Source organism: Stegostoma tigrinum, chromosome 7 (genome assembly GCF_030684315.1).
Source record: "Stegostoma tigrinum isolate sSteTig4 chromosome 7, sSteTig4.hap1, whole genome shotgun sequence".
NCBI classification, from domain to species: domain Eukaryota; kingdom Metazoa; phylum Chordata; class Chondrichthyes; order Orectolobiformes; family Stegostomatidae; genus Stegostoma; species Stegostoma tigrinum.
In genome coordinates this window covers 34,086,149-34,110,950 of record NC_081360.1, presented here as the reverse complement: position 1 = coordinate 34,110,950, position 24,802 = coordinate 34,086,149, and the positions used below count along the sequence as shown (strand labels likewise).

The 24,802-nt window shown below is 40.4% G+C and overlaps 1 long non-coding RNA gene across 1 annotated transcript in view; it reads left to right on the top strand.

Annotated features, from left to right (window-relative positions):
• Nucleotides 1–2,274: 2,274 nt before the first annotated feature.
• LOC132209846 (uncharacterized) overlaps nt 2,275–24,802 on the top strand; it is a 130,489-nt gene continuing 107,961 nt past the window's right edge. Inside the window, exon 1 of the long non-coding RNA XR_009445989.1 lies at nt 2,275–2,411. This is a non-coding gene — a long non-coding RNA (uncharacterized LOC132209846). The remainder of the gene's footprint in view (nt 2,412–24,802) is intronic.

Genomic DNA, 24,802 nt, shown 5'->3' with positions numbered 1-24,802 from the left:
GCATAATTGCATTTTCTGTAGTTCTACAGTAATCTGTGGGCTAAGACCTAATTAGGAGTCACGTGTCCAACAATGGCATCCCTGACACCTGGGAAAGTGAGTACAATGGAAGCAAATTTTGTTTCCAGACTTTTCAGTCCCATGTGCAGTCACTGGTCATTGTCCTGTTGCATTAGTCACTTCATTTCAGTGGAACTTTTAGTCTTCTTTTTTCAGCTCCACTCATTCAAACGGAAGGGTCTAGAGTCATAGTCATAGTGTAAATGGTGAAGTACTGATGATAACATTATCTTCATTTTTAATACTTCCAGGTACAGTGCAAAAGGGCCAAGAAGAACATTCAGTAACATTGGTCATTGTTAGCTCATTATCTTCGTCACATCCATTCAACTACTGATAAATGACAAACAGATAGAAGGATCATTGTTCAATTGAATAAATGCTCATCTTTGAGCAAAACAATTTTTAATCACCAGAGCTAAGAGAAATTATGGTGCAGGTTATACTATTCAGTCAATAATGAATGAGTATATAATAATGATAGTCTTAGCAGAAAATCCATCCAAAGACCTTGAGTTAATGGGTTTTTGTAAATTTTTGTCACCACTGTTTGACAAGTTGCCAAGCACCAGTTTCAATGCCCCATTTCCTACACACTCTAATGTTTTTGGCCATGCTGCTTGAAACTGCGAGGCATCAGTAGAGAGATAGGGAGAGGGCATAAGCCAAGTCATCACATAAACAAATTTCAAAAAAAAAGTTGATTAGGTCTTGCTGTAGTACTGTGTGTGATTCTGCTCACTAATAATAAGGATGTTATTTTCCATGAGAAGATACAGAGATGAACAACGATGTTGTTATGTGTCAGAAACTTTTTAAAAAACTTAAGATAGACTACATTTATTTTATCACAAGGGGAAAATTTTTGCAGTGATGTATATTAAATTTTTAATAATCTTCAAGAGTTTACAAAATGAGACTTAGAAAATTGATCCCTGTGGTGAAAATCTGAAGTATTAAAAAGGAGCAAGAAGTAGAATACAGGAAGTCAAAAATAAAAAGGAAAGCCAGACAGAACCTGTTTACATGCAAAGTAGCAAATCTATATCAGACACAAGGTAACAAACATTTTGAATAAGTTACCAGGATAAGTCATTGCAATGGATTTGAGAAGGAAATAACTGCATTTAGAAAGAGGATAAACCCAGGGCCTTAATGAGAAGGTTAGTAACTGCGGAACTAGCCTGTTTGGCTTTTTCCTATTTCTAAAACGTTTTACTTGCTCAGAATAGATTACATATGTGATTTAATTTCCTCTGGTAGTTCACTGACTGACATTCTTTTAAACAACTGCTAACTGTTTTTTAAAAGTAACTTAATGACTGTCCCTGAATTATGCGCACAATGAACTTTAACTGACAATGAACAAGTATTCTACCAAAGAAAAGTAAACTCCTCTTTGATTAGTTTGACAGTAGCAAAATAAAATGCACCACTATCCACATTGAAGCCTTTTTTTTTGTCATGCATATAAAAAATTACTTCACTTCTTTCTTTCAAGACTCAGCTTTTTAATTGTTTTTACAGTGATAGAAGTCCATTATAGTCCATTGAATCCCTACAGTGTGGAAACAGGCTCTTTGGCCCAACAAGTCCACACCTAACCTCAGATCATCCTGTACAAAATCAGTATACTTCTGTCTGCTTTTGCCCTCTAACATTAAACAGCTAATATCCTCATGGTTTGATAATGTTTGTTAGGCAAATGTTCTAAGTTAATTACTAGAAAGTTTCCAAGAAGAATGTATATTAATGTGTACAGTAGTGGAGCATATTTAAATAAATGGCCAAAATGAATTTGTGTTATTTTGTTATAGTGAATGGTCTTGTGGGATTTATTAGCTGTACCACACAAATGGATGCTTAACATTGTATCGATTTCTCGGAATCACTTGGTTGCTGAATAGTAAACCATTCACTGCATGCCACCAGCCGAGACTAACTGAAATAGTCCAATACCTAGCCTGTAAATCACAGGCATAAAAGATTGAGATATCATAACAACCCCTTTTGGAACCTTTAAAAGTACATGTTATAAATATGTAAAGTTACAGGTCATTCAGGAGCTTAATGTCAATGTCAATGTGATGACGTGTTTACACATTGTAATGCACTGAATGCATGTCATGCTTAGCATTTTTGTTCATCGAGAGAGAGAGTAGGACTGTCACTGGGTTTTGCAGTGTATTGTGATCCTTTCTGTTCCTCCATTAACGTCAATATAGTGAATGACTGACTGATTTCCCTGCAAAGTACACCATGTACAACGACTGTTACTTACTTTGAAAACAAAGCCTGAAAAATACCTACCAATTAGAAACTGGGTGCTGTGGAGGCGTTTTTTTGTGCAGGTATTTTAAGATACTTTGCTGTTACTAACAATTTTGTAAACACCGTTGCTGCCACTTATGACTCAATTTTGTCCTGCTGCCACAGAACTTGCATTTATCCAATTGCTAGCGTTGAGAGGATGGGAAAACAGTATTACAAATGTAGGAATGTATTAAAACACAAATATGTTTAGCAGAAAATGAAAACGGAAGAACTTACATTTGCAGTTTGTGTTTTTTTTATGTAAACAAACACAATACAAACAAGATCAACCAGAATTTCATGTATTACAAAATCAATGCTTTAGAATTATTTATTGAGAATTAGAATGATGTTGTCACCATTATGGAGGCTTGGATAACACAGGGGCAGGAAAGGTTGTTGGATGTTCAGGGATTTAATTGTTTCAGAAGAAGTAGGGAGGGATGTAATAGAGGTGAGGGAGTGGCATTGCTAATCAGGAATGGCATCACAGCTGCAGAAAGGGAGATTGTGGAGGAGGGTTTGTCTACTGAGTCAGTGTGGTTGGAAGTCAGAAACGGGAAAGGGTCAGTCACAATAAAAACACAGACACCGAGGAACAGATTGGGAGGCAGATTTTGGAAAGATGCAGAAGTAATATAGTTGTTGTCATGGGTGACTTCAACTTCCCTAATATAGACTGGGACCTAAGTGCAAATAGTTTGGATGGACCAGATTTTGTCAGCTGTGCCCAGGAAGGATTTCTGACTCAATATGTTGATAGGCCGACTAGAGGGGAGGCCATATTGGATTTGGTGCTTGGCAATGAACCAGGCCAGGTGTCAGATCTCTCAGTGGGAGAAGATTTCGGTGACAGTGATCACAACTCCCTGACATTTACTATAGTCATGGAGAGGATAGGAGCAGATGGTATGGTGAAGTATTTAACAGAGGGAGGGAGAATTACAATGCTATTAGGCAGGAACTGTGGGACATGTATAGGGAACAGATGTTCTCAGGAAAATGCATGACAGAAATGTGGAGGTTATTTAGGGAGCACTTGCTGCGAGTGCTGGTTAGGCCTTACTGAGGCAAGGAAAGGATGGTAAGGTGAAGGAAACTTGCATGACAAGACATGTGGAACATCTAGTCAAGAGGAAGAAGAAAGCTTACTTAAGGCTGAGGAAGCAAAGATTGGACAGGTGTATAGAGGGTTACGAGTTAGCCAGGAAGGAACTGAAGAATGGACTTAGGAGAGCTAAAAAGGGGCACGAGAAAGCCTTGGCAGGTAGGATCAAGGAAAACCCCAAAACATCCTATACTTATTTGAGGAACAAGAGGATGGCCAGAGTGAGGGTAGGCCTGATCATGGATAGTGGAGGCAACTTGTACCTGGAGTCAGAGGAGGTAGGGGATGTCCTTAATGAATACTTTGCTTCAGTATTCACCAGTGAAAGGGACCTAGGCATTTGTGAGGACAGCATGAAACAGCCTGATACATTCAAACAGGTTGATGTTAGGAAGGAGAATTTGCTAGAAATTTTGAAAAACATGAGGATAGATGAGTCCCCTGGGCTAGACAGGATATAGCCAAGGTTCTACGGGAAGCAAGGGAAGAGATTGCTGCACCTTTGGAGATGACCTTTGCATCCTCACTGTCCACTGGAGTAGTACCAGATGATTGGAGGGTGGCAAACATTATTCCCTTGTTCAAGAAAGGGAATAGGGATAATCCTGGGAATTACAGACCAGTCAGTCTTACTTCTGGGATGGGCAAATTATCAGAGACGATTTCAAGAAATAGTATTTATCATTATTGGAAAAGCACAGTTTGATTGGTAATAGTCAGCATAGCTTTGTAAGGGGCAGATCATGCCTTTCAAGCTTCTTGAATTCTTTGAAGATATGACAGGTAGAGCAGGGGGTGTATATGGATTTTAGCAAAGCATTTGATAAGGTTTCCCATAGTAGGCTCATTCAAAAAGTAGGGAGGCATGGGATTCAGGGAAACCTGGCTGCCTGGATACAGAAGTGGCTGTCCAGTAGAAAACAGAGGGTGGCAGTAGATGGAAAATATTCAGTCTGGAGCTCAGTGATCAATAGTTCTGTAGGGATCTGTTCAGGGAACTCTGCTCTTTGTGATCTTTATAAATGACTTGGATGAGGATTTGGAAGGCGGGGTTAGTAAGTTTGCCAATGACATAAAGGTTGGATAGTGTGCAGAGCTGTTGTATTTTGCAATAGGACATTGGTTGGACGCAGAGCTGAGCAAAGAAGAGGCAGATAAAATTCAACCTGGAAAAACGTCACATGATTAATTTTGGCAGGCTGAATTTGAATGCAGAATACAAGGATAATGGCAGGATTCTTGGCAGTGTGGAGGAACAGAGGGATCTTGCGGCCCATGCCCATAGATCCCTCAAAGTTGCTACCCAAGTTGATAGAGTTGTTCAGAAGATGTATGGTGTGTTGGCTTTCATTGGCAGGGGAATTGAGTTTAAGAGCCGTGAGGTTATGCTGCAACTCTCTAAAACCCTAGTTAGACCACACTTGGAATATTGTGTTCATTTCTGATCGCCTCATTACAGGAAAGATATGGAAGCTTCAGAGATGGTGGAGAAGAGATTTACCAGGATGGTGCCTGGACTGGAGGGCAGGTCTTATGGGGAAAGATTAAGGGAGCTAACACCTTTCTCATTGTAACAAAGAAGGATGAGAGGTGACTTGATAGAGGTGTACGAAATGATAAGAGGCATAGATAGAGTGGATAGCCAGAGACTTTTTCCCAGGGCGGAAATGACTATCACAAGGGGGCATAATTTTAAGGTGATTGGAGGAAGGTATAGGGGAGATGTCAGAGGTAGGTTCTTTATACAGAGAGTGTAGGCCATGTGGAATGCACTGCCAGTGGTGGTAGTAGAGTCAGATACATTAGTGACATTCAAGCGACTCTTGGATAGGCACATGGATGATTGTAAGATGAAGGGTATGCAGGGTAGTTTGATCTTAATGTAGGATAGTAGATCAACACAACATCATGGGCCAAAGGCCCCAAACTGTACTGCATTGTTTTATTTCTACTTTCTATGTTCTAACTTGGATACTCTTCAGTTAAGTAAAATCATTCATTAATACACTGGTCCATATTGCTCTAGCTAAGTTTGAAGCAGGAGTCAGAAGTGAAGGCCTGAATGGTTTCTGATGCAAGAGTAAGATTCTTTCAATATTCCAAGCTTATTTTTGCTGTGTTAAGCCTTCATAGTTAAACCAGAATACATCTGCACTTGGGGAGCATCAGGAAGTGAGGAACAAGGGCAGGAAGTTAATAAGGAGACAGATGTGTGGAACAGCATTAATTTTTTAAAAAAGCAGCAAGCAGCACAATGTGAGATCCGTAAACATTGGGAGAGCATTCAAGAAAGTAGCTGAGGAGAGATTAAAGTGCTATAATGTAGAGTCAAAATAAGGTGACAACAAGACAGATATGGGGTTCGCGGAAGGAGGTGGAGGAAGGACTAAGACCAGATGGGAAGATGTGCTGTAGAGAGATTTAAATACAGTGGAATTGGAAGAGGAATGGGTGACTGAGAAGATAGAAACAGGTGACCATCAAGAATCATGGGACCTCTAAGCAAAATGAAAGAATCCAAAAGAAAAAGCAGAATTGAATAAAGCTTACAAGGAAGCGTCCTGAAGTCAGCGGGTACCAACATTTTAGTTAGTAACAACATTTCTTAAGGGTGAGATTAGGCATCACAAACAGGTGTTGATGATCCTCTGAGATAACAAGGTGTGGAGCTGGATGAACATAGCAGGCCAAGCAGCATCTTAGGAACAGGAAAGCTGATGTTTCGGGCCTAGACCCTTCAGCTTTCCTGTTCTTATGATGCTGTTTGGCCTGCTGTATTCATCCAGCTCCACACCTTGTTATCTCTGATTCTCCAGCATCTGCAGTTCCTATTATCTATTGATGGTCCTCTGAGTTGTCCAAGGTGGAGTCAAGTTGAAATAAAAACAGAAACAACTGGAGCAATTCAGCAGATCTGGCAGCATCTGCAGAGAGAAAGCACTGTTGATATTTTGAGTCCGGTGACTCTTCTTTGGAACTGCTTTTCTCTTCCTTCCAGGCATTAAGGAAAATGTTTCTCATTAGAACATCAAATGAGCTGGAGAAGGAAATGGAACTCAGGGTGCAGGGCAGCTCTGAGATAGTGTGAGGTGGTGCTGATGGAGGGAGAGAGAGTGAGAGAGAGCTATCAGGGCCGTGTATATGGTGGTCCGTGGCACTGTGTGTGGATTACAGGAGATGGAAAGAACAGCTGTCTAAGGAGTATTGAACATCACAGAGATATTTGTGATCCTAAGTGGATTAAAAACAAATGAAGAAACTTTAGGTGTAATCCATGTGGGGTGAGCCTGAGCTGGAGCCAGTTGACTAAGATGTAGCCATAGAAATGAATTTTGTCAATATCTTGCCAAATGCTAGGAGTGACAATAAAGGTGATTATAGTGAAAAAGAAGGAAGGATGTGAATGAAATCTCTTCACAGAGAGGAGTAGAACTTTTCCAGGGTGAACATACCTGGAAGAGTAGAACCAGTGAGTTAAAACACAATCCTGAAGAAAGGCCACTGGATTCAAAATACCGAGTCTAGACTTCTTTGCATACATGCTGTCAGAATTGCTGAGATTTTCCAGAAATTTTTGGTTTTGTTTTAGATTTCCAGCATAATGAGGCGAAATGCTGGTTTAATTCATGTTTAACACCAAGCAACTTCTTAGTAAAGGAATGAGAAAAGACTGAATCATCTTCAGGCAAAATCAAATAATATTAAGGAGTATTTAGGGCCAAAAACTGTACATTTAACACCAAACTCTCAAACAGGCAGGTCTCATTAGCATTACATCCACTTAGCACCCTTTGGACAAAATAACCTCTTGTTATTGACCCAAAATCTCTGTTGTACACTAATGTTTATGGCATGTATAAGTTGTGTATTGATATTCTGACCCTTATTTTCTAACCTGAGTTCTTTTCACAAGAGCAAAAACGCAACTTGTGATGCAGCTGGGAAGTTTTTTTAAGCTGACTTTTCATTGCGTTAGGAGCATTCTTGCTTGCATGAATAATAAAGCTTGAACTGGCAGCATTAGGTGATGATTGCATCGAGTCACAGCTTCTCTTAATTTTCTGTCTTGTATTACTGAGTACAGCAACAAAGTTTAACAAATTCCATTGCCATGTGGTGGCACTGCATTTGTTCGCATGTTGGTGTTACACCACTACTTCAGATGTTCTCTTTGTGTCGCTGGACCCACCTAGGAGCAGGTTCTCCTTCACAGACTGTTCTTTGCCTAACAGATAGGAGCCTGGTAGAGGTCACGTGACTACCACAGGCTAAACAAAGATTTGTATGTAATTGCATTGCAGTTTGAACATCCCTGCCCCTTTCATTAAAAAAAAGCGAAAAACAAATTTTTGTGCACTTCTTGTAACAGTGAGCTTCCCAATCTCGGATGGCACTGTGGCTCAGTGGTTAGCACTGCTGCCTCACACCGCTAGGGACACGGGTTCAATGCCACCTGGTGTGACTGTCAGCGTGGAGTTTGCACATTCTTCCTTGCCTATATGGGTTTGGCTGGTTTTGTCCCACAGTCCAAAGATGTCGAGGTTTGGTGGATTGGCTTTGGATTTGGATTTTCCATTGGAAATGCAGGATTACAGGGATGATGGGTGTATCGGGTTTTATGCTCTTTGGAGGGTCAGTGTGGCCTTAATGGGCCAAAAGGGCCTGTTTCCACACTGAGGGGATTCCATACTTTCAGCATACACATGGCTGTACTCAAGTATTAGCAATGGTCATTTTCATCATACAGAGTGGAGCTGAAGGAACGCAGCAGGTCAGACAGCATCAGAGGAGCAAGACAGATGACGTCTGGGGTTGGGGCCCTTCTTCAGAAATCGTCTTTACATCATACTCTGCATATGAATTGAGTACATGGTCTTTAAATCATGCTGGGCTTTGAATAATACTCGTGCATGTGGCTATAGCTGTTCATTATGAATATGATCCCTCTCCAGAGAATGCCCTTTCTTGTTGCCCTGGTACCTGTTGTTGTGTTGCAGTGAGTATCTGGGCCTGATGGTTGATCTGTGGACTCTGCACACGGTAAGTGTGCATCTTCCTGAGCAGCTGCCTGCATCTCTAGTCATGTGCATGTGCATACAGTTGCGACATTATATTTGAGCATTCACTTCCCCTGCGAATGGTCGAGGTGACAACAGCTCCACATGCTACTTGGGTTACCACTTGGATTAAACTTGTGTTGCGAGCGTTGAAAGTTTATCTCCCGCCTGGCTCTCCAATACTCAACTATGACAATGCTTTGGCCCTCTTATCAAAATGAAATTTAGCTTTCTGCTGATCACCTTGATTTGCTCACCCACAATTTACCATTCTGGCTTTAGTGGTGTTTTTGCTATTAAAAGAACAGTTTGAGTGCAGTGTAACATTAGACTTGCTGCTAGACTATTATTGATGCCTTCAAGAGGGATGCTTCTGAACTCAACCATTCCCTTGTGGACATCTGCACGAGATAGATTTGATTTATCAATGATTCTTTGGCGATTTCCTCACAAGGTCAGGAATGTCACAACAGCTGAAGTGTGTTTAAAAATTGGATAATCTTAGCTGCTGTCATTGAAATCAACTGGATCACCTCAAAAGGAGTTAGAATTGTAGCATCGTGTACAGAGACAAGATAATCAGTTCCTGTGACTGTGAAGTGGTCTACTCCCAGCATCATCCAGGGTTTGTCTGGGATGGCATGGGTATTTAGTGGCTCTCTAGCTTGTTTCGTTTGGTCCTCATTACAAGCACTACACTGGCCAATGTGGTCCTTAATGTCACCAACTCATGTTTGGCCAGTTGAGTATTTGTCTTTCTCAGAATTGACGCAATTACTTGGTGGCCTGCACAGATACTTTTTAATTCTCCATTTCATGCAAAAATGGCTCTATTTTCTTTTGACAAAGTGCCATTTTGGGTTGGCACATTCATCTCAATTTCCCCAAAATGCCGTCGCAAACACAGGCGCTCTTGATGCTTTCGGGTCACCTTTTTTCTCTCCTTGAAGCACGTGGAATGTTGTATCAAGGGGATCCTTTGTCTGCTTTAACTCACTGGAAGCAAATATTATGCATGGTCCTAGTATCATTAGGGTTGTTATAAGTCCTGCCTTACTGGTGTGACACTGCAGGGTAGCTTTATCATTTACATCATAGTATTTCAGCTCTGGTATTGACAACTCCACTCTTTGCTGAAATAATGACTGTCTGGTCATCGGAAAACTCTGGCCTTTATGCTGATATTTTGTTTGAAGTCCTTACTTCCAACAGTCAAAGCATCCCTCACCTATTGACCTTACTGAACCAACCTATTGTACCAGCTGTACTGGCTTGCTGTGCTTCCTTTTAGCTGTACACTGGTGTGCAAAAGGATTCACCTCCTTGCAATGAGAACACAGCTATCCCCATGTTGGAGATTGCCTTCTTCTCCTTTGCAATGATGTCCTCCATAGTATTGACAACCTTCCCTTTGACCATAACCATCCCGTCCTTTTGACCTGGATAATCTACCAATGTTAGGCAAGACCTGCTTTTCCTTTTTGCCATGTGTGTGCTCTAGCTTCTGGTTTACAACCACACATCTGCATGTGTCAATTACTTTCCTGCCAGGAGTTCCTTCCCTCTCAGTGGACCTGATCTCAATGCAGGATTACTTGTATCTAATGGAATAGTGTCTTTTAATTAGATCATCTGTAAGTTGCATAAATTCACAGAATTCTGTGAGCTGAGTCGATAAACTCACAAATTGATCAAGATCTTTTAAACAAATATGAATCATTAATTACAGTGACTTGTGGTTGAAAGTGTGCTGTCAAAACTTTTGCTTTTATTCTGTTCTTCAGGGTAGAATATGCCTCAAATCAATTTCTACCTAATTGTGTTCAGCATATAGCCACTCTTATCTACCCTGGCTTGTAAAACACCTGTTAATATGATTTATGATTGATTTTATGGTCATGTATACCAAAATACAGTGAAAAGCTTTATTTATAAGCAGTACAGGCACATCACAGCAGGCAAAGGATGTATAGATCAAAAAGACTTAGAGGCATACATTGCAGGTTACATTATTTGAGGCTAGACTCCATTCAGCAGTCTGATAACAGCTGTTGCTGAGCCTGCTCGTGCGTGTGTTCAGGCTTCTGTATCTTCTGCCTGACAGAAGAGGTTGTAGAAGGTCATTACCAGGCTACAATGGGTCTTTGATGTTGGCTACCTTTCTGTGGTGGAGAGCTGTGTAAATAGTCAACGGATGAAAGCTTGGCTTCCGTGATAGTCTGGGCTGTGCACAATACCATCTGTAGTTTCTTATGGTCCTGGGCAGCGCAGTTGCCGTACCAGGCCGTTATGCACCCAGACAGTATGCTTTTAGTGGTGCATCTGTAGATGTGGGCGAGGGACATTATGGACATGCCAAATTTCCTGAGCCGACATTACACGTGGTAAACCTGTCAGTTTTACATCAATTTACCTGTAATTTCAACCATAGGTGGAGGAGGAAAGGTTGCTTTCATTGTCTTGTCTCCAGTATTTCAGCTGTAGTCTGTTACTTACTAGCAGCTATCCCAGACCTAAATATTCACATGTCTCTCTGTCAGTGGTTGCTTTTGCTAAAAAAAAATGGCCTTTCGGTGCCCAATCTCAGCTTTACTTGTGACACTTCTTCTGTTCTTATTGGACAGCGGCCTTGTCTGTGCAGAATTTCCACTGAATTCTTGTAAAAATGACTACTTCCATTGCTGGGACGCTGCAGTCATGTGACCTCTACATGAGGAGGACACAAAGACTTTTTACGATTGTTCTTTATTTCTAACACTTATTGCCCAATTACGATTCATGTAAAGTGTTTGGCAACAACTGAAAACACCATGTTGGAACTGAAAACCATGAATTTTGTGGCCATAGTAGTGTGTTTACCAATTTTCACAAAAAAAAGAACTGTTGAATATTGTGGTCAGTGAATTTTTTAAAAAACCTAGTTTAGTTCACATGTGGCACATGAATTTACAGCGAAGCAAGTCCTCACCTTCGAAATTTCTCAATGCTTCTCTTGGAAGGAAAAAACAAGATATGCAGCATTATCCTTGTTAGTGGACGTTAGTGTAAGTTCATCAGCTTATCCTTTTCTTTGAATCTTATCATCAGTTCCTTCGAAAAGATGGAGACATGTGTGCCCACTTTCACTTTTATCTTTTGCTAATTTTCACAGATTTGAAATGTTGATTGTAACTGAAGCCAGTCATGCAAAAGGTCCATATAATCTAGTCAGCACATTAATTTAATGGTGGAGCATCATTAAAATAATTCAGGCCTGAAGGAAAGTTACATATTCTATTCATTGGTTGCATGCCTATTTTGCTGGGATAGTGGGCTTTTAAACTTCACATTCATTTCGGATACTGAGGATGTAAAAATAAATGTGCCAGTTCAGGACAAGGAGGTCAGACTCCTGCTGGTTGGATCCCTGTATCAGCACAAAAGAGGCTCCTATCTGGTGCACGGTAGCCTTAGGATTCAGAAGCAACTTTGCAATGATGTCAGGCAATGGCACATTACTGAGTGTAAATACCACAGTTTGCACAGAATTAGAACACACTAGAAGGAATGGATCCAGATTATCCTACAACATGGACAAAACCACAAAAAGAAAATATATCAGGTAAGAACACATCTAAGTCCTTGACTTTTCCTTTCTCTCCCAAACACCCTGTAAAGATCTCAAACCGAATGTGGCATCAAACCACATGATAATGAATCCCATCTTTATCCCCATCCATTGTTTAAAATATCATGGCAGTAATGAATATCAGGAAACCTACTTGAGATCATCTAGAGAAGCATTTTTTTAAAAAAATCATTCTTTCTCAACAAACAATTGGTACAGCTTTTAACCAGCCAGTAACCGGGGGCAAAAAAAAAGCCACAGAGCTAATTTGGCAGCTATGGAGGAAAAACGTATGAACAGAAACTCTGGCAGAAAAATGACTGGAACATGAAGTCTGAAAACAAAAGCCTTTTAAAGCAAGTGACAGAGGAATCCAACCTTTTGTACAAAGTAGTAAGAACCGTATAACCTCACTGGCAGCTTAGATGAGATATCTGAATCAAGTATCCAAGGGCAAAGACAATTATTGGACAGCCAAATCAGATTTGATCTCTTGAGGAAAACGACTACTCAAGGCTTCTAACAGGGAGTTAATAAAATTCTGAACTATTTCAAAAATTGATAAAAATTAAAACCAGCATATTAAAATAATATTTCATGTACAAACATAAAGAATATAGAAAGACAAAAAGAGAAAATTACTATCTCATGTATCAATGCTATCAGTCAAGTTACTGAAATCTTTGCTCTTGTTTGTTTGAATGATATTCCACATTATTTATCAACTAAGAAGTCTTATTGTTTTTACTCATGTAGATACAAAAATCAAATAAAGAAGTGTGTGAATATGAACATGTAACGTCAAACTCAACAAGGAAATACCTTACATAGAGAAAATATTGATTCCAAAAATGATATGGCGTATATCTTTGATACTTAAAAAGAAAAAAACACTTTTGAATCTTATTGAGTGAAGCTACTTTGAGACCTTTCTAACCACAGATCTTCGAGACATCCTTCAGGCATTTTGGAAAAGGAATATCTTCAATTCTCATCTGCAAAGATGTTGTATTGGCAAAAGACAACTGAACTTTTACATTGAAAGTAACATTTAAAATAGCAGAAAATTAATAGCTTTCAGTTTTAAGACTTCAATAGGGACTTAAAAAAAACAAGTTTAATTAACATTGGGCGCAACAGGCAACAAGATGAGCATAGCACAAAGGGATCAAAAGGATAAGATTCATGCAAATTCAGAAGATCAGCAAAAACTCAAGTGCCTATCTACAATCAAACAATGTAACACTATTCAATTATACCATTCTTCCCCACAGAAACATTCAAGTTTCGAGATCCATTTGACAGGTCAGCAAATCGGCAGATATTGAAAAACACAACTCCTAAGATTTTTAACAATTTCAGGGCATTGGAAGTCAACTCAGGCATTGAACAGAACAGACCAATCCACTTCTCTGCTACATGGGAACCACATTGAAACATGTCTTACAAAGACATGTGAGGCAAGTTACATTTGAGGACCTCCAAGCACTTCAAGAACAATTAAGACACTGGAGAATTCTGTCTTCAGTAGTAGGTATCAACTTCAAAGTGAGCATGTAGATGGTTTAATTAACCAGTGTGTACTATACAAGCCCATGTCTAATTGAATTATTGTTAGAAATGTATGAAAAGCACAAGGTGGTTATTGAATGTTTTCAATCAAAAGAAAAACTAACTCTAGAATATGCCATTCAAACAACAGTCAAGAAATTGTTCAAGTATAACACTGCAAAAATTCCTTTTATCGCAAAATATTCAGCAGAATATGTTGACTACTTGAAGCTCAATAAACAGCCTAGCCAGTAGAGACTGAATTTCAATCTGAACAATATACAGCATGTGACAACTTCAACAGAAAATTCTGAACAATTTAATGTCCCAATATATTACGTGAAGAAAAAAAGCATGCAGCCTTTCTGTGAAAGTGCACTCATTGTAGCAAAAGAGGTCACTTCTCAATGATAATCGACAGTCTGAAGGACATATCAAGCAACAAATTAAGCCACTTTCAACTGAATCTCTGCAGTCATAACTAGCAACAAAACATTCAAAAACGTCTAAACATTGCAAGGAAACAATCTTCATAAGAAGAAAAACAGCATTTGGATGGACTACTTCATTTCATCATGGGGGAATTAACCAAAGCATCAAATGCTAGTAATCGAATAGCAGCACGATAGCCACCTTGTCATTTCATACATTTCCGCAGTTACATCATCACAAGTTTCCACAGCCAGATTGATTGGATTTCTGATTTAATAGAAATCAGCAGAGGGAAAAAAAACAGAAAAACGTTAATTTTACCCGAAATGTTTGAATGCTTTCTTAAAGACCTTCCTTTTCTATCTACCATCACAGATAAATCAAAAGACTTCAGGAGAGACAGGATAGATGAAGGCAAAATATACAGCAAATAGGAGTCGAACAAATGGATCTCAAAACTTGAATGAGTCTGGCGTAATAAAGGATTAATCTAGATGATTAATTTACAGTGAACAGTTACATACATTCTCTTTTTATAATAAAGAGAGAAAGTCTTGGGTAGGGTATTGTGGAAGGGCTTAAGGACCCTGGAACAATGTTGAGATAATATCTTGGAGTTAAACACTGCTGAGTGAAAATAACATCATTGTCTGCGTGGAGTTAGAGCCCATTAGAAGGAACAGGCTGGAACTCTACTCCAGAAAAATCTTCAACATGAAGATGATGACTTAAAAATGATAGATTAGTGCTGACTTCCTGTAAACACAAGTTGGATCCTGGCACAACAATGATTACCATGTACAGCAGTAGTCAGTATTCATGTATAACAAATAATGCAATTTTGAAGTCTAAAGAATGAAGATTTTGCCTTTTCCTTGGCTAGCCTGTAAAGAACCCAAATGTGCTATCAAATCACACTTTGGAAGATAACACAGTGTGGAGCTGGAGGAACACAGCAGGCCAGGCAGCATCAGAGGAGAAGGAAAGCTGACGTTTTGGGTCGGGACCTTTCTTCAGAAATGGGGTGTTCCAAACCAAAACGTCAGTTTTCCTGCTCCTCTGATGTTGCCTGGCCTGCTGTGTTCCTCCAGATCCGCACTGTGTTATCCTTGTCTCCAGCATCAGCAGTTCTTACCATCTCACACTTTGAAAGATGGCCTTTTGAAGTTCTGGGCCCATTTAAATCTGGCAGATGGGAATGTGGCCTCTTGCACATTTTTAAAACCCTTAAGATCAGTTCAGTAGTACAAATTATTTTGGTATGTGTTTGTCATTTGACAAGCCCTAGGCTGGCATGGTTTTAGCTTATTTTTGTAAACCCCAGGAGGGCATGGCTGCTTCCCTATGCTGACAAACAATTCAACAACTTGCTTTTTTTTTGCATCTCTTTGGTTCAATCACCAATGGACTGAGCAGCAGGCACTGGAAATAAATATGTATCACCATTAGTTACGATGTTCCGTTGCTTGGGAAAGGCTTTAATAGAATAACAATGATTAGTTGGCTGCCTGTTAATCAGAATATAGACAGTGGAGACCACAGCTAGGAAATAAATTTAGGATATATCAGATCTCATTAATCATTGAGGATAAATTACACTCTGCAGAAATTCTGAATCTTAGTAAATATATTGTCATAATTACATGTAATTTGCAAATATGGGTTTAATGATATCCAATTAATAAGAGACAAGGAATTGCTTAACAACACATTTGAAAATATATGGGTAACATCTTCATCATTACACAAGACGTAATTATACAAATATCAAAGGCTATATTTCACAGCAGTATTTAGAACAAGTAAATAAATAGTATTGACATTGGAACTACACATACTATTTCTTCTACCCTGCCAGGAAAAAGATAATGCATTTAACAGCACCTAGGCATATTTCAAATTCCCATTGGCAATCTCCATTTCCGGAACTAGTTAAACAAAGCCCTAAAGCTCATACATCATTTTGTGGCCCACAAACTAACGATGGATGTTGGTTATTCTAATAAATGCTAATGTAAGCAGTACATAACTTAATTTCAATTTTCATGCAATATGAATTCATGTAATATAAACCATGGCCTGTTACAAGATTAGTTTAAAGAAGCTGTTATAAGCCAAATTAACAAAATGAAAAGAACTAACCTTTAGAGTATCTAATTATAACTTAATGTTGATGTTGGTATGGTGGTTGTAATGTTACTAGCAAGTAATTCAGAAGGTGAAATAATAATCCAGAGAATGTATATTTTTATAAATCATCAAAGGAGGTTGAAAATTAAAGACCCCAGAACTAAAAGAGACAAATAGTAAAAGAGCATGAAGTTGCTGGAATATTTCAATAACTCAACAGGTTAATTAATATCATTTTGCAAAGGATACCTGAAATTCTAGCATGGACTTGATCTTTAACTCGTCATTGTCTACAGGAATAGTGCCAGATGACTGGAGGATAGCAAATGTGGTTCCCCTGATCAAGAAGGGGAGTAGAGACAACCCTGGTAATTTTAGACCAGTGAGCCTTACTTTAGTTGTTGGTAAAGTGTTGGAAAAGGTTATAAGGGATAGAATTTATAATCATCTAGAAAAGAATAAATTGATTAGGGATAGTCAGCATGGTTTTGTGAAGGGAAGGTCATGCCTCACAAACCTATTGAGTTCTTTGAGAAGGTGACCAAACAGGTAGATGAGAGGAAACCGGTCGATGTGGTGTATATGGATTTCAGCAAGGTGTTCGATAAGGCTCCCCACAATAGGCTATTGTACAAAATGCGGAGGAATGGAATTGTGGGAGATATAGCAATTTGGATCGGAAATTGGCTTGCTGAAAGAAGACAGAGGGTGGTAGTTGATGGGAGATGTTCATCCTGGAGAGCAGTTACTAGTGGTGTACCGCAAGGGTCGGTGTTGGGTTCACTGCTGTTTGTCATTTTTATAAATGACCTGGATGAGGGCGTAGAAGGATGGGTTAGTAAATTTGCAGATGCCACTAAGGTCGGTGGAGTTGTGGATAGTGACGAAGGATCCTGTAGGTTGCAGAGAGACATAGATAATCTGCAGAGCTGGGCTGAGAGGTGGCAAATAGAGTTTAATGCAGACAAGTGTGAGGTGATGCACTTTGGTAAGAGTAACCGGAAGGCAAAGTACAGAGCTAAAGGTAAGATTCTTAGTAGTATAGTTGAGCAGAGAGATCTCGGTGTCCATGTACACAGATCCTTGAAAGTTGCCACCCAGGTTGACAGGGCTGTTAAGAAGGCATACAGTGTTTTAGCTTTTATTAATAGAGGGATTGAGTTCCGGAACCAAGAGGTTATGGTGAAGCTGTACAAAACTCTGGTGCGGCTGCACTTGGAGTATTGTGTACAGTTCTGGTCACCGCATTATAAGAAGGATGTGGAAGCTTTGGAAAGGGTGCAGAGGAGATTTACTAGGATGTTGAATGGTATGGAGGGAAGGTCTTACGAGGAAAGGCTGAGGGACTTGAGGCTGTTTTCATTAGAGAGAAGAAGGTTGAGAGGTGACTTAATGGAAACATATAAAATAATCAGAGGGTTAGATGGGGTGGATAGGGAGAGCCTTTTTCCTAGGATAGTGACGGTGAGCACAAGGGGGCATAGCTTTAAATTGAGGGGTGAAAGATATAGGACAGATGTCAGAGGTAGTTTCTTTACTCAGAGAGTAGTAAGGGAATGGAATGCTTTGCCTGCAACAGTAGTAGATTCGCCAACTTTAGGTACATTTAAGTTGTCATTGGACAAGCATATGGACATATATGGAATAGTGTAGGTTAGATGGGCTTGAGATCGGTATGACAGGTCGGCACAACATCGAGGGCCGAAGGGCCTGTACTGTGCTGTAATGTTCTATGTTATCTATGTTATATATGGATGAATCTCCAGTTATATCAAAAGCACAGGCATGACTAGTGGATTTTATGAACAATGTCATCCACAATATTTATCAAAAACTTCTCAAAGTTATAAGCTACAGAGACCCTAATGGTGTTGAAATAACTGCAGAGGTGCCAATACCCGATCACCAAGTCACCCTCTGTTTACTTGTGCGCAGTACACTGACTCTGGCCAGCCAGCTCAGAGTCAGTCGCTTGAACAGAGGAGATTCTAAATCCCCTGTTTATATTGGTCACCTAGGGTTTTCCTGGTTGGGATTGTTAATCTGGACCAGTCAAGGATCTTGTAGCCAGACATCAACCTGTTTCCGATGACTTGAGCTATATGATGCAAAGTTGTACAAAATGACAGTTCTATAGTAAATTCACCGATCAGTGAAAAATTGAACAGCAACAAGTGACAATGATGCTAATTACAAATCTGGTTCCCCACACCCTGCCAAACTAATTTAAACCATCCTGTATAGATTGAGCAAACCTCCCTCCCAGGATATTAGTGCCCTTCCACTTCAGGTGCAACCCGTCCTCACTGTGCAGGTCCCACCTTCCCCAGAATATGCTCCAATTATCCACATGATGGAAGCCCTCCCTCCTACACCAGCCCTGTAGCCACATGTTTAGCTGCACTCTCTCCCTATTTCTTACCTCATTATCGTGTGGCACTGGTAGTAACCCAGAGATAACTACCCTGTCTGCCCTATCCAGAGATAACTACCCTATTTGTCCTTTTTCAAATTGGGGATATTGTTTAAATTCCCATATTGGTGTCACTGGCTGGGCCAGTATTTATTGTCCATTCCTGGTTGCCTTAAAGGAGATGGTGAGCTTTCTTCTTGAACCACTGCAGTCTATTTAGTGTGGTCCACAATGAAATCAGAGTGTCAATTCCAGGATTTTAATCCAGTCACATTGAAGGACCAAGCCAGGGTGGCAAGTGGCTTGGAGGGAAGTGGTGTTGTTGCAATTTGTGATGTTCACATGTTTCTGCTGTCCTTATTCTTCGAGATGGAAGTGGTTGTGGGCTTGAAAATGCTATCAAAGGAGTCTTGGTGAATTACTGCAGTGCATCTTGCAGATGCTACACATTGCTGCTACTGAGCATTGGTGGTGGAGAAAGTGAATGTGATGCTAATCAAGCAGCCTGCTTCGTCTTGGATGGTGTCAATCTTCTTGAGTATTGTTGGAGCTGCACCCATCCAAGCATGTGGGGGGCATTCCATCATACTCCTGACATGTGCCTCATCGATGTTATAGAGACTTTGAGGAGCCAGAAGGTGAGTTGCTCATTGCAAGGTTCTTAACCTCTGACTTCGCTTTTGTGGCCACAATGCTTATAACTAGTGCAGTTCATTTAGTGAACGTTTGATGGGTGAGCATGCAAAGTATGTAATGATGACTGCCCCCAATTTAAAAAAGGACAAATAAGGTAGTTATCGCTGGATAGGGCAGACAGGGTAGTTATCTCTGGATTACTACCGGTGTCACATGATAATGAGGTAAGAAATAGGGAAAGAGTGTAGCTAAACACGTGGCTACAGGGCTGGTGTAGGAGAGAGGGCTTCCATTATGTGGATAACTGGAACACATTCTGGGGAAGGTGGGACCTGCACAGTAAGGACGGGTTGCACCTGAAGTGGAAGGGCACTAATATCCTGGGAGGGAGGTTTGCTCAATCTATACGGGATGGTTTAAATTAGTTTGGCAGGGTGTGGGGAACCAGATTTGTAATTCAGAGGATGAGGTATTCAGCCTTCCAACAGACATAACACGGAGTGGGTTGTTAATAAAAAAATGCAGTTGATGAAGCGTAATTGTGGACACAGGGATGGTTTGACATGTGTATACTTCAATGCTAGAAGTATCAGAAATGAGGCGGATGAACTTAGAGCGTGCATCAGTACTTGGAACTACAATGTTGTGACCAATATAAAATCTTGGGTAACTCAAGGACAGGAATAGTTGTTGGAAGTTCCAGGATTTAGATGGTTTAAAAGAAATAGGGAGCATGGAAAAAGAGGCGGGGGAGTGGCATTGCTCATCAGGGCTAGTGTAGCAGCTATTGAAAGGCAGTTCCAGAATGATATGTCTACAGAGTCAGTTTGGGTTGAGGTCAGAAACAGGAAAGGAGCAGTCACTTTGATGGGGGCTTTTTACAGACCCCCTAATAGCTGCAGAGAAGTGGACCAGAGGATTTGGAGGCAGATACTAGAAAGGTGCAGAAGTCAAAGGGTTGTAGTCATGAGGTGACTTTAACTTTCCAAATATTGATTAGAAACATTTTAGTTGTAACAGTTTGGATGGAGTGGACTTTATCTAGTGCATTCGGGAAGGAATCCTGACATGGTATATAGATAGGCCAACAGTATTTAGATATTTCTGTTCACCTCATTACAGGAATGATGTGGAAGCATTGGAAAAAGTGCAGAGGAGATTTACCAGGATGTTGCCTGGAATGAAGGAAAGGTCTTGCAAGGAAAGGTTGAGACAGCCAGGGCTTTTCTCTTTAGAACGATGACGGATGAGAGGTGACTTGATAGAGGTGTACAAAATGATCAGAAGTACAGATAGAGTGGACAGCCAGAGAATTTTTCCTCGGGTCGAGGTAGCTATTACGAGGTGGCATAGTTTTAAAGTGAGTGGAGGTAAATACCGAGGAGACGTCAGAGGTAAGTTCTTTACTCAGAGTGTGGTCAGGACATGGAATACATTGACTGAGAAGGTAGTGGAGTTGGCCTCATTAGGGGCATTTAAGCAGCTATTAGATAAGCATATAGATGATAGTATAAGGTAGGGGTGGATGTTAGATAGACCTTAGGTTTAGAGTAACAGTTCGGCACAACATCATGGTCCGTAAAGCCTGTATTGTGCTGTACTGTTCTGTGTTCTGTGTTCTATGTTCTAAACATTAAAGCAGTTTCTCTCACTGCTGATACTTTCAGACCTGGAAAATGTTTCTACTGTTTTGATTTTTATTAAGGATTTAAGTGTGGGAGCTGAACAACTATTGAAGGTATATGGCATAATGGATGCCAAGGTAAGTGTGGGAGCTGAACAACTATTGAAGGTATATGGCATAATGGATGCCAAGGTAAATATATCATCGTTACTTGCTTTCAGCATAGCCTACCCTTTCTCTCTGACTCTTACTTCTTCTTCTCACTTATTCAGCTTCTCTTCTGTCCTGGCTTAATCAAAAATCATCCCAGCTCCCTACCCCTTTCATATCTCTTTCTCTCTGGGCTCTATGTCCACCTATTTTCTCATGCTTCTTCCACCTTCACCTTCAGCATAAATACCATTTCATCCTCGCTGCTATTCATTCCGATGAAGAGTCACCAGACTCAAAACATGTTTTCTCTCCACAGATATTGCCAGACCTTCTCCGGCAAATTCTGTTTTTGTTTCATATTTCCAGCAATTTGTAGTTCTTTGCATTATTTTAACATATATGCTATGTGTGTCAGCATGGCTAGGCCAAGCACAGAATTTTAGCAGTTTTCTCAATTAAAGGTCCCTGTGGACTAAAGGAGCACTTGTGATAGAGTCGATGAAACACAAATTTAAATTGAAAATCAAGGAAAATTGGGCAATTGTGAGGAATTTATAACAGTGATCTCTCATACTTCTCATGTCAATAGCAAATCACTTAAATTAAAATAAACTTTGGTATAGCAACAACACCTTCCCCTCTGAATCACAATAGTTTGTGTTTAACCCCTATATTGCAGACCTGAGCACAAGATCCAGGTTGACACTTCAGTGTAGTCCTGAGGAATGATCTTTTAGACATGACAACCAGGAGTTGGGCCTACACTGGGGATAAGGTTAATGATAGGGTTAGTTTTAGGGTTGTAGTTGGGTTAGATTTTGGGTCAGGCTGAGGGTTGGGATTAGGGTTAATGCTACTGCTCCTGTTATCCTCAACCTGTTGCTCAGCCTGGTCACTTGCTTGTCCGCATTCCAGACACAGAGAAGCAGCTGGTCTTGAACTTACAGCTCTGGAAAATCCTCTCCCTGGGCTGTAGAAAGCCAACGGCCAGACAGTGGCACAACAGGAGTGGCAAAGGAGCTGCAGCCGAGCTCACAGTTCAGGAGGGAAAGCGCCTTTTAGTCAGCCTGAGCCTCCACTTCCTACTTGCCCCCAGGCTCCCTGGCCCTCACAGCTACAGCCACTGTACCCTGCTCATCCTGGATACTTCCCTAGTGCTCCGATGTGGTCTTCTCTACAATCAGGAAGAACAAGCATAGGCTAGGTGACCATTTTGCCGAGCGTCTTTGCCTGGCACATAACGGCCAATCTAACTATCCGGTCGCCATCCATTTCGACTCCCCGCCCCACTCCTCCTCCAACACATCTATTCTCAGCTCCTCCACTGTTGCAGTGACTCAGAATGCAAATTTGAAGACCCTATCTTCTGCTTGGACACAATACAGCCCAGAGGACTCAATCTTGGAAATGCAGAACTCAATAGCTGTCCCACCCGTCCCCCGGGCCCCTTTCCAGTCCCACCTTCTCCATTCCATTCCAACTTCTGACCCTCCCTTCCAGCCACCTATCGGATTCATCCCTCCAGTCGACCAACCAGGTTGTACTTACCACTAATGTCCACCTATCACCACCATTCCGCTACCACGCCTCTCCCACTTCCTTTATCTGTGGCTCCCTCTACCCCACATTCATCAAGAAGAAGAGTAACACCCGAAACATTGATTGCTCCTTTCCCCCAGATGCTGCCTGGCTTGCTGTGCTCTTCCAGCCTCCTGTTTAAATCTGTGACTACTGGTTCTTGAACCTTCTGCAAAAAGGCAGTGTCTTCTTATTTACTCTGATTTTCTCATGATTTTGAAGATTTCCATCAAACCTCTATCAACCTACCCTCCTTTAAGGAAGGCAACCCTAGCTTCTCTAATCCATCCTAATTACTCAAGTCCCTCATGTCTCAAATCATTTGCCTAAAATTGTCTTTGTACTGTCGCTTAGGGATTCACATCCTTCCTAAAGTGCAGAGGCCAGAATTGGACATATTTTCCAGTTACGGGTGAACTATCCAACATAACCTCCTTGTTTTGTATTCTGTACTTCAATTTATCAAGTCAAGGATTCTGTATGGCTTCTAAACATTTTAGGACTTTTAGACATGTATACCCAGATTTCTCTATTCATGTATCATACGTTTACAACATGGAATTACTTCTTACTATACTGTCGTAGACAGATGCATCCGCATTAGATAAGTTGGAGAGGCTAAGTTGTCTCTAGTCAGTTCCCTCATTACCACCACAGGCCCAGTCTTGCAACTATGTTCTTCAGGGGTCAGCCAGCTCAGACAGGAGCTGTGCTGTTGAGCTATTCTTGGTGTTTGATAGAGCACCGACTGCAATTTCTCTCCCGGTTCCAGGTCAAATCTAATCAGATTGTCACACTTCTTCATAGATTAAACGTTGATCCTTTGATAAATTAATTACATAATTTTATGAAAGATCAATGAAGCATCGAAGTGAAAAAGGTTAAAACCTCCTGCGGTTACGTTTCTGATCTGGAAAACTCTAACCTTGAGCTGAATTTTAGTTGCTGATGATGGAGTAAATACTTATTCAGTTGTTACTCGTGATTGTAAATTACTTTATAAACAATTTATTTTTGTTTCAGCTAGAATTCAGTCAACGATCCACAATCTTTCAGAATGTTAGCATGAAAAATCAGACCTTCATTGCTATTTGTGGCAAAATATATATTTACATTATAAAATGCAGTGAATTTTGTTATCATACTTTGCAGTTGTCTTTCTTAATCCTTTGTGGCCAGTTTGAGTTTTTCCAAGGTGACATTCTGCCAGGCTAATCCCCATCTCCTCAGAGAATACAACGAAGTAAGTCTGCATACGCTTGTATCCATCACTCTTATCTGTTCCAATGAACCACATGAGAGTAAAATGACACTTCTACACAATAACCGTAAAAGAAAAGTGACTATGCATGATGGTGATATACATTTCCCCTGTGGTTGGGTTACCTTGTTTTGTCACATCACCTTGGCTGTCTAACTGTACTCTGCATCTGTCAATGCTGTCCTATGACAGGTAAAAGAAAATCGTAGGCTGCTGACAATGTTCCAGAGGTTCCACAGTCAGCCAAATATATTTTTTGCAATCTTTCTGCAGGCGCACTAAGATTTTATGCATGAAATCAAAAAATAAACCAAAACCTTATTTTAAAAGTGGCAGACTTGCCTTTATCTTGGCAATGTGTGTGCAACTTATCGGCGCTCAAGCCGTAACATCTATCACCTCATTTTGAAAAACTGCAGCTGAGCGTTGAGAACGCAGTGACAGAGAAGTGTAAGAGATTGGCAGGTCACTTGTTCATGTGCAGCCACCCACCAATCATTCCTCATTAATTTCTTAAGTAGTTATCTGTTCCCTACTTTAAATTGCTGACTGATGTATGGGTATCACCAGGAAAATTGGTATTGACATCCATGCTGATGTTCCTGGAAACAAATCTTCAATACAACAGCAGCCTTTCCCGTTAAGATGAAGCAATGAATTGTTAGCAGGTGGAATGGATTTTTAGCTGCAGTAGATTGAATCCAAGATAATGAGAGATGATGTGGTAGCATTAATCCAAATCCCCCTTTAACTCTTTGCACAATGAATAAGATTGCATATTGAGCCTAATTCTTTCAAAGCAGTCAATAAAATGCTACAAAATGGTATTTTCCACCATGCTGTTACTGCTGAATGAACACTCTGTACCGCTGTTCATCA